The sequence below is a fragment of the Nycticebus coucang genome, chromosome 16 (genome assembly GCF_027406575.1).
Source record: "Nycticebus coucang isolate mNycCou1 chromosome 16, mNycCou1.pri, whole genome shotgun sequence".
NCBI lineage: Eukaryota > Metazoa > Chordata > Mammalia > Primates > Lorisidae > Nycticebus > Nycticebus coucang.
Genome location: NC_069795.1, coordinates 76,854,082 through 76,869,147, shown reverse-complemented (window position 1 = coordinate 76,869,147; position 15,066 = coordinate 76,854,082). Strand labels below are relative to the sequence as shown.

Sequence of the window (15,066 nt, the reverse complement as noted above, 5' to 3'; positions counted from 1 at the left end):
TTTATTCAGAGGGACTGAGACATGGTATTTGGAGCTGGGACTAGACTAATTAACTATTTAAAACAATGATTTTCGATGCATGTGCCACGGCACACTGGTGTGCCATGACATGACCTTAATGATCATTAATCAAATTATTTTCAAGAGAAGTTCAAAGCATAGTATTTCTTTTTTTTTAACTCTTGTTTTTGATCAATATAATTTAAGTTGCCGCAGAAGTTTAACTATAGGTTCAAGAGTGCCGTGAGATAAAAAAAAAAAAAAAAAGGTTGAAAAACACCGATTTAGAACTTCAGAACTCCCCAACCCTGAGCTACTATGACAGTTAAATTACACAAAGAACTACCTAGGGAAGGATGAGCTATGAGGTAGGCAGTATGTGTGAGTTGTAAAAGGCACCCCTCCAGCCGGACACAGCCCACGGGCACAGGGTAAAACAGAGGCTCCACTTCTGCCTTTTGCAAGGACCCAGAGCAACTATGTAACGTAGTTCTCAACTTGTCAGACACTTGGCTCCTGTGCAGAGTGACTAGAAGCATAAGCTGAGGGATCCAAAGTTTCAGGGTCACCACTCTGGGCTGAGAAGGGTTATGTAGTGAGGACAAAGCAATGACGGGCTGAGTGGGCTGGCTTGCTCAGTGCAGAGTAAGGGTGAAGAGACACAGGCATTGGTCTGATGGTCCAAAGTGTGTCTAGTGCTACAGGATGGGAAGAGAGAATGGAACCTGAGGGAGTCACATAACCTGCAACCTAGGAAGAGATGTGACTGCTGGTGTTCTGCCTAGAAGACGGCTCCTGTAGCTCATCCTCCCTAACCAGGCCTCTGGCATGTGAAGGCTCCTTGCTAGTTTTGTTGTGCCCAGATCTTGAAATCCCCCACAAAGACCACTAAGGAGCCGAGTCTGATGCAAAACAATAGAGCCGGTTATTCACAGATTCGAATCTGGGCTTCTCATTCCTGCCCCAGCGGGGGAGGGCAGAGAAGCCCCTACCACAGAGGAAAGAGCAGTTTTAAGGATACAGAAAAGAAAAGGGGGGGAGGAATAGGGGCTTAGGGGAAAGATTTACTACTACTGGGGCCGAGCGTGGGTGCCGTTAGCCGGGGTGGAGGAGGAGGTTGCCTATCACCTTTGGTATGCAAGCAGGTTGCCTATCACCTTTGGTATGCAGCTGTAAATTGAAGGCTGTGAGGCAAAGTGGGGTCAGTGAAGGCTGTGAGACAAAATGGAGCTAGTTTTAACAAAATGAAGTTAGCTTGGTCCTTTCAGTTTCTGTCCCAATTCTGTCCCCTGTGTCTTCTGTAACCAGTCCAAGAGCTAGGAAGTGCCAAGGTAACCAGGATCCTTGCAAGAGTTGTGAAGCTAGGCAGAGCCCTTCTGTTACACTCTGGGAAACCCAGATGGCTTGTTTGGTCCACAGGGAGTCTTAAAACCTGTGCCACACACCCCTCTGGTGGTATGGCAAAGCCTATGGACTCTTCAGAATCATGTTTTTAAATGTATTCATAGAAAATAAAATGTATAGGAGTATAAGGGGCATAAACTACAGCAGAACTTCTGTAAGTTGACCACCCAAGGGATGGGAACAATGTGTTCAACATATAGAGGTGTTCAACATAAGAAATAGGTCTACTGATACGTACATGTAGTGCATGTCTGGTCTATGAAAATTAGGTCAACTTAGGTGGTGCCCGTAGCTCAGTGGGTAGGGTACTATTCCTTTAAGACTTTTGAACCTGCCGGCCACATACACTGAGGCTGGCGGGTTCGAACCCAGCCCAGGCCTGCTAAAACGATGACAACTGCAACAGAAAAAAAATTAACAGGCGTTGTGGTGGTTGCCTATAGTCCCAGCTACTTGGGAGGCTGAGGCAAGAGAATAGTTTAAGCCTAAGAGTTTGAGGTTGCTGTGAGCTGTGATGTCACGGCACTCTACCCTGGGCAACAGCTTGAGATTCTATCTCTAAAAAAAAAAAAAAAAAAATGAAAATTAAGTCAACTTAAGGAGATAGACAGTGCAGGGAAATGGTCAGCTACAGAGGTTTTGCTGTATATTGAAATATAATTCTGACCACAAACTCCTTGGGTCTGTGGACCTCAGGTTCAAAACTCTTTTTTTTTTTTTTTTTTTCCGAGACAGAATCTTGTTATGTCGCCCTTGGCAGGGTGCCCTGACATCACAGCTCTTGGGCTTAAGTGATTCTCTTGCCTCAGCCTCCCAAGTAGCTGGGACTACAGGCACCTGCCACAATGCCTAGCTATTTTTTTGTTGTAGTTGTCACTGTTGTTTGGCAGGTCTGGGCTGGGTTCAGACCCGCCAGCCCCAGTGTATATGGCCGGCAGGTTCAAAAGTCTTAAAGGAATAGTAGACAGTAGTTCAGAATTCAAATGAAAGAACTAAATGGATTGTATAAAAGATATGTGTTCGGAAAAGTTAGTTAAGGTGGAAAATGAAAAGCCCTCCACTGAGTAAGTTTTATTTATGTTCAAAATTTTATTTTACTATTAAACATAAGCATTTTCTGGTGTGCTCTATTTCAGACAGCCTACTCCCCTCTCTTACATCTTGATATTAACCCCCAAATTCAAGTATTCTTTATTGACTTAAAATGACTTCATTTTTTATATTTAAAACTATTAGGAGATTGATTTTTACTTTTAAACTGTACTACCTCTTAGGGTAATGGGTTTCAGAAGTATACAATCCTCTGCATGAAGTAATACTTCATTTTTATTTTTATTTATTTATTTATTTTTGAGACAGAGTCTCAAGCTGTCGCCCTAAGTGGAGTGCCATGGTGTCACACCTCACAGCAACCTCAAACTCTTGGGTTTAAGCCATTCTCTTGCCTCAGCCTCCCAAGTAGCTGGGACTGCAGGCACCCTCCACAACTCCTGGCTTTTTTTGTTGTTGTTGCAGTTGTCATTGTTGTTTTAGATGGCCCAGGCTGGGTTCGAACCCGCCAGCCTCAGTATATGTGGCCAGCACCCTTGACCACTGAGCTATGGATGCTGCCTGTACTTCATTTTATTTATTTAAAGTATATCTGCAGGTCAGGGCAGTAGCTCACATCTGTAATCCTAGCACTCTGGGAAGCTAAGGCAGGTGGATTGCTTGAGGTCAGGAGTTCAAGACCAGCCTGAGTAACAGCAAAACCCTGTCTCTACTAAAAATAGAAAAATAGAAAAAATAGCAACTGAGCCTGGTGTTGCATACCTGTTGTCCCAGCTACTCAGTAGGCTGAGGGAGGAGGATCGTTTGAGCCCAGGAAGTTGAAGTTGTATTGAGCTATGATCATGCTACCACACTCTAGCCCAGGGGACAGAGTAAGACCCTGTCTGAAAAAAAAGTATATCTTCAAGTTCAAGATGTGCTCCCAAGGCCGGGCGTGGTGGCTCACGCCTGTAATCCTAGTACTCTGGGAAGCTGAGATGGGTGGATTGCTTGAGCTCACAGGTTCAAGACTGGCCTAAGCAAGAGCAATACCCCCATCTCTACTAAAAATAGAAAAACTGAGGCAAGAGGATCACTTGAGAGCCCAAGAGTTAGAGGTTGCTGTGAGCTATGGAGCTATGACTCCACAGCACTCTACCTAGGGTGACAGCTTGAGACTCTGTCTCAGAAAAAAAAAAAAGATGTGCTCCTAATATTTTAATTTTATTCTGTTTGATGTGGAATAATCAAATCTATAAGTTACTCATCTCAAGGTTTTATATTCAGGCGTTACGTTTTGATTTGTGCCCAGACGACTATTCTCTCACTCCTGGCTTCTCGATCACTTCAGTTCCTCTCCTTTAGACTTTTCCTACCTTGTTTCTATCTTTCTTGAGGTTCAGCAGTCACAATCAAATGTAATTTTCCAAGTGGGGACATAGAATGTATATTATTATAACACATTATGTCAGATCAGAGGAAGGAGTTGGCACAGACAAATTGGGCAATTTGAAGAGGGTTTAATAAAGTGATTAGTACAAACATGGGGTCATGGCAGTGCAGGAACCCAGGACTTGAGATAATATATGTAGGTCTGAGGGAAGGCAACGATGATCAGAACCCAGAAGGTGAGAGTCTGAACATGACATGCAGAGGGTTTCTGGAGAAGTTCTGTGACTTCTGATCTAGAGAAGCAGCCTCCCTAAGCAGACCCTGTTTGGAAGCAGGCAAGGGGCCAAATACCCCAACTTTTCTCTCCTTCCTACCTCTAATCTCCTGGTTGGGGCTGTCCATTAGGTGTCCCAATTAGAAGCCAAGGGGACACAGGAATGGTTGACGTAGTCAACACAGGTCTACCATCCTGAGCAGAGAGCAGAGAGTGGATCTGGAAGGTCAAAGGGAATAAATCTGGCACATTTTGGTTCTACATAACAGTAAGATAAGTCCTGTTACCTGTTTCATTTCTGTTATGTTTTTCTAATATATTATAGCAACAGTAACATCTTTGTACAATATGTCTTTTATTTTTGCTTTGTTTTTGGTTTTTGTTTTTGTGTTTGTTTTTCTAACCCCTATCTGGAAACTGCCAAATATGTTCCTAAAGAGCTTTTAATGACTCTCATTCTTTGCCTGGCAACTTGTCATACTAGAAATAGAATTAAAATTATTGTTTACCGATTGTGTTACCAGCCATTCACTTACACCAAAACTTTACACTTTTCCCACTGCTAACAAGGTTTCAAACAATTTTCCTGCAGAATTATTCCCATCAGTTTGACATTTTATTACCTAAAAAGATTTAACATGCTTCACTATTTCCCTCTTACTTTTATGCCTTCCTTCAGACAATTTCTATAAGTATCTTAAAGTACAACATGGAATGATCTAGACTTTTAATTTTTAGTGATATAAACCCAACTCAAACTAGTTTAACAGAAGAGGAATTTATTCGCTCATACAACTAAAAAGTCTGACATAAGGCAAGGTGCTCAAACAATTCGATCAGAAATCTTGTCTTAGGGCCAGGTGAGGTGGCTCACGCCTGTAATCCCAGCACTCTGGGAGGCCAAGGCAGGCAGATTGCCTGAACTCACAGGTTTGAGACCAGCCTGAGCAAGAGCAAGACACAGCCTCTAAAAATAGGTAGGCATAGGTAGCCTGTAGTCCCAGCTACTGGAGAGGCTGAGGCAAGAGAATCACCTGAGCCCAAGAGTTTGAGGTTGCTGTGAGCTGCGACACCAGAGCACTTTACGGACGGCAACAAATAAAACTATCTCAAAAAAAAAAAATCTTGTCTTGGCCAAATGTGGTGGCTCACACCTATAATCCTAGTGCTCTGGGGTTTGAGACCAGTCTGGGCAAGAGTGAGACCCTATCACTAATAAAAATATAAAAATTAGTCAGGCGTTATGATGGGGATCTGTAGTCCCAACTACTGGGCAGGCTGAGGCTAGAAGGATTATTTGAACCCAGGAGTTTGAAGTTGCTGTGAGCTAGGCTGAGGGCCTGGGACTCTAGCTCAGGTGACAGAGCAAGCCTCTGTCTCAAAAAAAAAAAAAAAAAAGAAAGAAAGAAAGAAAGAAAAAAAGTGGGCCAGGCATGGTTGTTCAAGCCTATAATTCTAGCACTCTAGCTGGGCGTTGTGGTGGACACCCATCGTACCAGCTTCTTGGAAGGCTGAGGTAAATGGATCACCTGAACCCAGGAGTTTGAAGTTGCTATAAGCTATGACCATGGCATGGGGCAACAGAGTGAGATGTGCCTCAGTCGAATACGAGGGCAGGAGGAGGAGGGAAGAGGGATGGGGGGAGGGCAATTGGCAGGAGAGAAGGCATGTGGAGGGATCTCAACTAATGCGCAAATTGCGAGGCTGTATTATATGCCTCCTGGGTGAGGGTCTCTTTTATAACTGGAACTTTACCCTGGGAGTGAAAACAATGTATTCTAAAAATTTGTACCCTCATTTGAATTTGAAATTAAAACAAACAAACAAAAAAAGAAATCTTGGAGACCAGCCCTCAGCCCTGGTCTCCTTCCTCTGTGTGACAGACTCTTCCCAGGTGGTATCGAGAATGGCTTTTGGCAGTCACAAGCCGAAGGCCTCATAGTTTAACAATCCCATGGGAAAGAGGGCCTCTTTCAAAACAATCCAGCAAGTCTTAAGACTGAGTCTCCTTGTTGCGACCTGGGGTCAGCTCTCTCTTCCCTAATCAGTCACTGTGGTTGGGAGTGTGGACTGTGCTAATTTTTCTGGATTGGGGCACGTGCTTACTCCTGAAGCTCCACCCAAACTACATGAACTAAATGTGGAGAAAAAAAAAAAAAAGAAAGAAAACTAGGGTACTTTTATCAGAAGGGGTAGAGTTTGGGCAGATAAAGTTATGACAATCCTTTTAAGTTTAGTACTGATTTCTAGGAAGAGCTACTAGTTACAGATCATCCCCAGAAGCCCAGTGTTCTCTGTCCCTTATTCCTGGCTTCTCAGTGAGTTCTCCATTTACCAGCAAATAACATTTGCAATCCTGGAATATTTATAGTTGCTTTTAGAAGGCAAAAAGCTGTTTGGACATGCAAATAGGTTATCTACAACAAACACAAAGATATTTTCCCATAACAAAGTTTCTTTCTTTTTCTTTATTTATTTTTTATTTTTGAGACAGGGTCTCAATCTGTTGCCCAGGCTGGAGTGCAGTGGCCTAATTGTAGCTCACTACTACCTCTAACTCCCGGCTCAAGAGATCCTCCTGACCTAGCCTCTCATGTAGCTGGGACTACAGGCACATAACACCACACCCAGCTAATTTTTAAAAATCTTTTATAGAGGGCAGCGCCTATGGCTCAAAGGAGTAGGGCACCAGCCCCATATGCCAGAGGTGGTGGGTTCAAACCCGGCCCCGGCCAAACTGCAACCAAAAAATAGCCGGGCGTTGTTGGGGGCGCCTGTAGTCCCAGCTACTCGGGAGGCTGAGGCAAGAGAATCGCTTAAGCCCAGGAGTTGGAGGTTGCTGTCAGCTGTGTGAAGCCACGACACTCTACCAAGGGCCATAAAGTGAAACTCTGTCTCTACAAAAAAAAAAAAAATAAATATATATATATATATAACCCCATAAATGCATCAATGTACAAAGTTACGATTTAATAAAAAACAAATTTAAAAAATATATGTTTTTTATTATACAAATAAAAGTGGCAACATAAAACTAGTGGGATATCTGACATCATATTTGAGAAACTAATGTATCTGGTTATATGGCAGTAGTTGCACTTCTCAAGTGAGTTCTCAAGGTGCTCATCAGATATTTTGGTTCTAATTTTACTATTAATGTGCTTCGTTCTTGAAAATAGTCACTTTGAAATATAGATGCTCATAAAGTGATGACACAAATAAGGCATGGTTGTGAAGGGAGAGATATTTTCTCTGGGAAGACAGGACCTACGAAAGTCCAGACATGATCAAATTTTTCTTTAAGTTGAATGTCAGACTGAAGCTCTATGCATTCCATTTGAAAATAGGCAGGTAACATACTTATGTCAACTGAAAATGGAGTCCCCAAAATGGACCAATATATTGTTTTCCCAGAAATCTTGAAATCTGTTGTCAAATTCTTGTATCAAATTGAAGAGCAAGGCTACATATTTTCACTGTTTGATTGAGGGACTGTGTTTAGCCAATGCGTCAAAAAGCATAAAATGGTTTGCCTTAATTTGAGCTTGCCATAATTTCAGTTGCATTTGGAAACTGTTATGATGTGAAACATTGTATTGATAAGTTGGTTTTCACCTGGAAGACACCTGTTTAACTCATTCAAATGAACAGTTAAATCCAGTCTAAAACATTAAAATCCAGTTTAAGCAGTTAAAAATGTTTTATCTATAAGCCAGGTTTCATCATCAAGTTCTGGCACAAATTTGGTTTTTGATATGTACCATAAACAGCTTCATAACATGTTGCAAATCATAAAATCTTTCAACATTTGGCCTTGACTTTAGCCATCTTACTTCTAAAAAGTAAATAGCGATGTCACCATAGTCAGCATAAATACTTTTTTTTTTTTAGAGACAGAGTCTCACTTTGTTGCCCTCAGTAGAGTTCTGTAGTGTCACAGCTCACAGCAACCTCCAGTTTTTGGACTTAGGTGATTCTCTTGCCTCAGCCTGCCGTGTAGCTGGGACTACAGGCACATGCCACAATGCCTGATTATTTTTTTGTTGCAGTTTGGTGGGGGCTGGGTTCAAATCTGCCACCTCGGTATATGGGGCTGGCGCCCTACTCACTGAGCCACAGGCACCACCCCATCTTTTTTTTTTTTTTGAGACTTATTCTCATTCTTTCTCCGGGGCTAGAGTGCCATGGCCATAGCCTAGCTCACAGCAACCTCAAACTACTGGGCTTAAGCAATCCTCCTACCTCAGTCTCCTGAGTAGCTGTGACTACAGGTGCACACCACCACGCCTGGCTAATTTTTCCTATTTTCAGTAGATAGGGTCGTACTTCTCTCAGGCTGGTCTTGAACTTCTGATCTAAAGTGATCCTCCTGCCTTGGACTCTCAAACTCCTAAGAATACACGCATAAGCCACCACACCTGGCCCAGCATCAATACTTTTTTTTTTTTGTAAAGACACAGTCTCACTTTATCACCCTCGATAGAGTGCTGTGGCATCTCAGCTCACAGCAACCTCCAACTCCAGGGGTTAGGCGATTCTCTTGCCTCAGCCTCCTGAGTAGCTGGGACTACAGGCGCCCGCCACAACACCCGGCTATTTGTTGTTGTTGTTGTTGTTGTTGCAGTTTGGCCAGGGCCGGGTTTGAACCCCTCACCCTCAGTATATGGGGCCAGCGCCCCACCCACTAAGCCACAGACGCCACCCCAGCATCAATACTTTTTTTTTTTTGTAGAGACAGAGTCTCACTGTATTGCTCTCGGGTAGAGTGCCGTGGCGTCACACGGCTCACAGCAACCTCTTAACTCTTGGGCTTATGCGATTCTCTTGCCTCAGCTTCCCGAGCAGCTGGGACTACAGGTGCCCGCCACAACGCCCGGCTATTTTTTTGTTGCAGTTTGGCCGGGGCTGGGTTTGAACCCGCCACCCTCAGCATATGGGGCTGGCGCCCTACTCACTGAGCCACAGGCGCCGCCCCCAGCATCAATACTTTTAAGGAATTCCTGGAATTGGCTATGGCCAATCCCTTGGCCCTCATGAAATTCAGTCTTTTTTTTTTGAGACAGAGCCTCAAGCTGTCGTCCTGGGTAGAAGGCCTTGGCATCATAGCTCACAGCAACCTCCAACTCCTGTGCTTAAGCGATTCTCTTGCCTCAGCCTCCCAAGTAGCTGGGACTACAGGCGCCCACCACAACACCTGGCTGTTTTTTGGTTGCAGCCGTCATTGTTGTTTGGCGGCCCGGGCTGGATTCCAACTGCCAGCTCAGGTGTATATGGCTGGCACCTTAGCCGCTTGAGCCACAGGCGTGGAGCCTGAAACTCAGTCTTCTGTTTTTTTTTTGTTTGTTTGTTTGTTTTTGCTTCATCAGCTGAAACAGCAGAAGGTATGATTTATTGTATACTGGTTACACTCAGCCACAAGTGAGAACAGAATGAGTCCAGGATGTCGGGTCCAGGGCAAGGGACCAATAGGACTGTTTTGGTGTGAACAAGGTGGGTCGCTTAGGGATGGTCTTGGTGATCGGATGGCGATGAGGTCTTAGATCCACTGAGAGCAAGTTCCAGACAGTAGCATGCAGTCCAGCAGCTTGTACTAGCCTCCTCAGCCTCTTGGCATCCCACGTTCCTTCTCTTGTGGCCTTCACAAGTGCACAACCAGGCGGTTTACTTGGACTTCTGCCTCATCTTTCTCCTTTTGCGCTTCAGCCTGCGCATTCGCTTCTTCCTCCACTTGGCTCTCATGGTGCGGAGGTTTCTAGAAAGATGGCGCTAAGGCCGAGAGCTGAAACTCAGTCTTGTTGACAATGTGCATGACATTACCCATATTTAAAGCTTTTGCACATAAATTTTCTTGATGTACTATGCAATGATACATCACCAACTGTGAGTTAGGGGTGGCAATTGCATCATATTCTATTAAGTTTACAAGTCCCCCCTTTTTACCTACCCTTGCCAGGGCACCATCAGTAACTGCCAGATATGTTGACAATGGGCAAAGAAAATCACTTTAACGTTTTTTTTTTTATAACTTTGCATAAATCTCTTGATTTAGTTGCTTCTTTTAAGGGCACTAAAGAACACATTTATTCAGTGATTATTATATTCATCATCAATACCTCTAATAAAAATGGCAAGTTGAGCTGTATTTGTTAGCATCAGAGCTGTCATCCATCACTAAGGCATAAAATTTTAAATCAGCAGCTTTATTCTCCAATCTTCTTTCAATAGATTTTTCCAGTTTCTTTAATTCACCTGACTATCGTCTGGTGAAACAAAATATCCGCCCCTTTTTTCATGGTAAATTCCATCTGCCATTCTTTCCATACATTACTTAATTGACCATCAATAAATGGTTTTGATTTTTGCTATTAAATATGCTACCACATAACTTTTACAATGGAATCCATCTGAGTTGTAACTTTAAAAAAAATTTTTGTTAAGACGGACTTTTTCCTCTTTTTTTTGGATAGAGTCTCATTTCGTCACCCTTGGTACGGTGTCACAGTGTCACAGTTCACAGCAACCTTAAACTCTTGGGCTCAAGCGATTCTCTTGCCTCAGCCTCCCAAATAGCTGAGACTACAGATGCCCACCACAGTGCCTGGCTGTTTTTTAGAGACAGGGCTCTTGCTCAGGGTAGTCTCTAACTCCTGAGCTTAAGCAATCCATCTACCTCGGCCTGCCAGAGTGCAAGGATTACAGGTGTGAGCCACCATCCCTGGCTTGACAGACTTTTTCTCAGTTCTGCTATTTTGTCCTTACGACATAAGCATTCATACACATCAAATTTGGCAGCGTATTTTTGCATATAATGCCTTTTTATGTTGTAGCCTTTGAAAACTTGCACAAATTCCCTACAAATTAAGCAGAGTGCCTTACTATTTGCCCTGGCAAAAAAAATAGTTACCTGTTCATTTTTCATTGAGTTACATTCCTTCACCTGTAATTTTTCATTTTTGGGGTTCTGTCTTCTTTTGAGGCATTGTTGAAGCCATACTGGGATTTAAAAAATAACTATTCATAAAGGACTATAGTTATTTTTATTATGAAGATTAATTGATAGGAAAAGAGAAAGCAAGGTTTGGGCCGTTACAGTCTTGGCTACCAATTCAGGGTGAGGTGGAAAGCCCATCGTAAAATGTTGCGCTACTGAGGTGTGGAAGTGCCTTTAATAATCAAATAAAAATGCTTACCTGACTCTAAATAACATTAAATGCCTAATGTTGCAATTGTAGGTTGAAATATTATTGATAATTTCTGCCTCACCAAGTCAATTCAACTGTCTATACTTGAAAGATAATACACTGGAACACACCACCATAAAACCAAAGCCATGCATGTGTACAAATGAGCTTATATATGTAGGTGACATTGAGACACAACGTTGCCATCTACAAAGTTCACACTTGAGAACATATGCAATCCAGTTCCACCAAAAAAAATCCCAGGCGACGCCTGTGGCTCAGTCAGTAAGGCGCCAGCCCCATTTACTGAGGGTGGCGGGTTCAAACCCGGCCCCAGGCAAACTGCAACCAAAAAATAGCCGGGCGTTGTGGCGGGCACCTGTAGTCCCAGCTACTCGGGAGGCTGAGGCAAGAGAATTGCTTAAGCCCAGGAGTTGGAGGTTGCTGTGAGCTGTGTGAGACCACGGCACTCTACAGAGGGCCATAAAGTGAGACTCTGTCTCTACAAAAAAAAAAATCCCAGTGTTTTAAGTAAGTTTATGATTTTTTTTGTAGTTTTTGGCTGGGGCTGGGTTTGAACCCACCACCTCTGGCGCCCTACTCTGTTGAGCCACAAGCACTGCCCATAAGTTTACAATTTTGCGTTAGGCTCCAATCATAGGCATCCTGGGCCACGAGTTGGACACCCCATGCTACAGTAACCACAGAGATTTCTTTCTGGTCACAAGAGGGGAAAAAAACATAATGAAGGGGTCAAGCTGTCAAACTAATCCAGGGAATTACTTTTAACATCACTAATGGCAGAACAACCAGTTCTGTCTCCCAGTGAGATGCCATATGAAATACCCAACATCACCTTGAATAGGTCCTTGATAAATATATTTAACTTGAATTGAATCAAACCTTAAAATCTAATTTATTATTTATAGGAAATAAAGGGCTTAGAAGAGCCAGCTAGAAGGACATACAAGGAAGCTCCCTTCCACTTAGCAGGGTCACAAATAAAAGAGCTCTAAGGGCCATAACAACCAGATGCTGGACATGGTCCAAGATTGGGTCTGGTTTAGACAAAACAGCAATAAAGGACAATTTGGGGACAACTGGGCATATTTTGAATATGGATTAAGTATTAAATAATATTAGGAAATTCCAGTTGATTTTGTTGGGAAAGGTGCAATTGAGTTCTATTAAAAATCACAAAAACATTTCACAGTGTTTTAAGTAAGTTCACAGTTTTTTTTTTTTTTTAAGAGACAGAGTCTTACTTTATCACCCTGGGTAAAGTGGTGTGGCGTCAAGCTCCCAGCAACCTCCAACTTCTGGGCTTAGGTGATTCTCTTGCCTCAGCCTCCCGAGAAGCTGGGACTACGGGCGCCCCCCACAACGCGGCTAAATTCACAGTTTGGTGTTGGGTCCCATCATAGCCATCCTGGGCCACATGCAGATTTTGGCTATGCAGAAAAAAAAAGTATGTTTGAAAGATACATACTGAAGTATTTAGGAGTGGAATCTCATGATGCCTTTAAATATACTTTTAGATATTTCATCAAAAATTAATGAAGTGGATTCGGCGGTTGCCACTGCGCAGATCGGACTCTTCCAGTTCTCGCACCTCGCTCCGCTTCCTCCGCCACCATGTCTGACAAACCCTACAGGGCTGAGATTGAGAAATTCGGTTAAGTCGAAATTGAAGACGACGAAAACGCAAGAGAAGAATCCACTGCCTTCCAAAGAAACGATCGAACAGAAGCAAGCAGGCGAGTCGTAATGAGGCGAGCGCCGCCGACATGCACTGGACATTCCACAGGCATTGTCTTCTTATTTTACTTCTTTTAGCTGTTTAACTTTGTAAGATGCAGAGAGGTTGGATCAAGTTTAAATGACTGTGCTGCCCTTTTCACATCAAAGTATCCAGAAATACTGACAACGAAGGCCACGCCTGCCTCTACCATCTGCCTGTCTGGCTGGCAGGGACCGAAAAGAACTTGCATGTTGGTGAAGAAAGAATTGGGGTGGGACGACAGTGAAATCTAAAGTTAAAACTAAGCTGACCCCAGGGTTTCTTGCAGGCTGTAAAATGCAGTTTAATCTGAGTGCCGTTTTTTTTCATTCAAAGGATTTTAATTATTGGAACGCACAATTTATTAATGCAAATAAAAAGTTTTTTTGTGTGTTTTTTTTTTGTAGAGACAGAGTTTCACTTTATGGCCCTCGGTAGAGTGCTGTGGCCTCACACAGCTCACAGCGACCTCCAACTCCTGGGCTTAAGCGATTCTCTTGCCTCAGCCTCCCAAGTAGCTGGGACTACAGGCGCCCGCCACAATGCCCAGCTATTTTTTGGTTGCAGTTCAGCCAGGGCCGGGTTTGAACCCGCCACCTTCGGTATATGGGGCCTGTACCTTACCGACTGAGCCACAGGCGCCGCCTGCAAATAAAAAGTTTTAAAACTTGAAAAAAATTAATAAAGTGGCTTAGCACCTGTAGCTCAGCGGCTAGGGTACCAGTCACATACACCAGAGCTGATGGGTTTGAACCCAGCCCAGGCCTGCCAAACAACAGTGACAACTACAACCAAAAACATAGCTGGGTGTTGTGGTGGGCACCTGTAGTCCCAGCTACTTGGAAGGCTGAGGCAAGAGAATCTCTTAAATCCAAGAGTTAGAGTGATGCCACAGCACTCTACTGAGGGCAACATAGTGAGACTCTGTCTAAAAAAAAAAAGATTTAAGGGCGGCACCCATGGCTCAAAGGAGTAGAGAGCTGGCCCCATATGCTGGAGGTGGCGGGTTCAAACCCAGCCTCAGCCAAAAACTGAAAAAAAAAAAAAAAATTAATACAGTGAGCTAAACAGGAAAATACTCTTCCCAAACTCTTCCCATAAGGCACTGAGCATGCAGGAAGAGGAAAAAAGAATATTGCAGTTACACTAAATAAACATTGAGGTGAAACCACCATGCGTGTTTCCTTGGCAAGGAAAGAGCCCTTGAAAGGCATTGTTTTCAGCTTTTCCTTCCTGTTGAGGGTCCCTTCCTGACTCCCTTTGGGTTTATAAGTTTCTAAGAAACTCCTGCCTCTATAAAGAGCCCTCCCCTCAGTGGTTAACCTGGTATCTGAAGGGCTGGCCATCCCATGAAGAAAAGGAGCTTAGGTGAGCCAGTGGGGAACACGGGAGGAGACAGATTTCAGATGGACAAAAAGCAAAATGGAGCTGATTTCTTGGAGAAGTGGCAAAATTGTCATCCTTGGAAGTGTCAAGCACAGGCTGGCTGATTTGTCCTGAGTGACTGAGAGAGGAGGGAAGCTGAACTTGACAACTCAGTCACTTTCAGCTTCAGATGCCAGGACGCAGGTAGGTGAGACTAGAGGTGGTACAAACAAGAAAGAGAGGCAGGAAAGGAGGCCTGGCACCAGGCACTGACTGATCAGGCTCTCAGCTGATTCTCTGACCCCCAGCTTCCCACCCAGACCCTGCTCCTCAGACTGCTTCCTGTTTCCTACAATCTGGAGAAGACAATTTCCTTTACTGGCTGATTTCATTTGATACGGAAAGGGAGGGGAGCTAAAGCCCAGCCATCACGGGGACTGTCCTTGAGCAGAAACAGCTCAGTCCTTACACTTCCTGCCCCTATCCCAACTACACCAAAAAGAGGGAGATTTAGGAAAGAGGCTGTAAGCCAAATTATTGCAAGGTTTGTTTTGAACTTTGCAAATACTGTGTTTAAAGCATCAAAGAACAGTGATCAGTGTGTTTCCCAGCTCTAGAGAGGACAGAACAATGCAGCTCAG

At 43.6% G+C, this 15,066-nt stretch overlaps 1 pseudogene; it reads left to right on the top strand.

Moving 5' to 3' along the window:
- Positions 1–12,915: 12,915 nt before the first annotated feature.
- Positions 12,916–13,355, top strand: LOC128567664 (thymosin beta-4-like; annotated as a pseudogene).
- Positions 13,356–15,066: the final 1,711 nt, after the last annotated feature.